Genomic DNA, 1,884 nt, shown 5'->3' with positions numbered 1-1,884 from the left:
TATATATATATATATATATATATATATATATATATATATGATATTAGGGATATTAGTCCCCTATCTGATTTAAGATTGGTAAAGATCCTTTAGCAATCTGTTGTTGGCCTTTTTGTCTTGTTGACAGTGTCTTTTGTCTTTCACAAGCTTTGCAATTTCATGAGGTCCCATTTGTCAGTTCTCAATCTTACAGCTCAAGCCATAGCTGTTCTGTTCAGTAATTTTTCCCCTGTACCCATGTCTTCGAGGCTTTTCCCTACTTTCTGCTCTATAAGTTTCAATGTCTCTGGTTTTTTCGTGGAGTTCCTTGATCCATGGTAACTTGACCTTAGTATAAGGAGATAATGGATCAATTCACATTCTTCTACATGATAACCACCAGTTGTGCCAGCACCATTTTATTGAAAATGCTGCCTTTTTTTCCACTGGATGGTTTTAGCTCCCCTGTCAAAGATCAAGTGACCATAGGTGTGTGAGTTCATTTCTGGATCTTCAATTCTATTCCATTGATCTACCTGTCTGTCGTTGTATCTGTACCATGCAGTTTTTATCACAATTGCTCTGTAGTACTGCTTGACGTCAGGTATGATAATTCCACCAGAGGTTCTTTTATCATTGATGCTACATCCACTCCAGTAGTGGCACTCATTACAGGCCTAAAAGTCTGGAAGCAGTCACAAGGCAAAGAGTTTCATGGAAACTTAGCCTCCTGGAACCTTGGCATTCCAATAGCTCATATACTCAAACCCTGTCCCCTCATTAGTCTGGTGTATGGATCCCTGTGCTCTCTTTCAGTATTGTTTCATTGTAAGTGCCTTTTAGGATTGATTTTGACATATAGCTAAGCTTTCGCCAGTGTTCCAATGTCCTAGGCAGTCCTTGAAGCCAACCCTGAGCTTGGAATTCAGTAAGAATTCCTATTCAGTAACACTCAAATTTACTTCTAGTAGAGACAGTGAAAATAATTAGGCATTACTATTTACTGGAATAGAGCTAGAAAACCTCAGGGCTAGTCTGCATAATAATTACTTAGGACAATAGCCAAGTCGCACCCAAACACAGGAATCCATAATGGCCTAGGAAATAGGTGGGTTGTCTCATGAAAGGGTTAGTAGAATCAAATTCTCCTTGTGCAGGTTTTTTTCACTAGGCCCAGTGCAATAGCATAATCAGGTATTTCCTAAAGAACCCCTGGTGGTGGGTTTAACAATAGACTAGCATTGCATCAGAGCATTCACCTGGGTCCTGTGTGTAGCTGATCTTTTCAATTCAGGGTTGTTCCTATCCCCAGTGGTAAACATGGCCTGGCTCCTACCATCATTTTATGTATGCATTTTTTTTTGTTTGTTTGTTTTGTGCCAATGTAATTTGGTGGATGTGTTCACCTGGCTTTTTGTGTTGTTCTTCTGTATTAAAAGTCTGGTGTTCGTTTGGACAAAATACATTCAGATTCAGCACTCCCTTTTGTCTGCATCTGTTTGTCAATTCTCACCAACCCTTGCCCACCTGCAACCAGAAACCTGTTCCCTAGAGTTCCAAGAACCAATAGAGGTTCATCTGTAGCAAATTGAGAAGAGTTTTTGCTATCCTAGGTTTTTTGTTATTCCAGATGAATTTGCAAATTGCTGTTTCTAATTCGTTGAAGAATTGAGTTGGAATTTTGATGGGGATTGCATTGAATCTGTAGATTCCTTTCAGCAAGATAGCCATTTTTACTATATTGATCCTGCCAATCCATGAGCATGGGAGATCTTCCATCTTTTGAGATCCGCTTTGATTTCTTTCTTCAGAGACTTGAAATTCTTATCATTCAGATCATTCACTTCCTTAGTTAGAGTCACACCAAGGTCTTTTATATTATTTGTGACTATTGTGAAGGGTGTT

Source organism: Mus pahari, chromosome 5 (assembly GCF_900095145.1).
Source record: "Mus pahari chromosome 5, PAHARI_EIJ_v1.1, whole genome shotgun sequence".
Taxonomy (NCBI): Eukaryota; Metazoa; Chordata; class Mammalia; order Rodentia; family Muridae; genus Mus; species Mus pahari.
The sequence above is the reverse complement of the archived record's forward strand: the minus strand, read 5'-3'. Positions refer to the sequence as shown.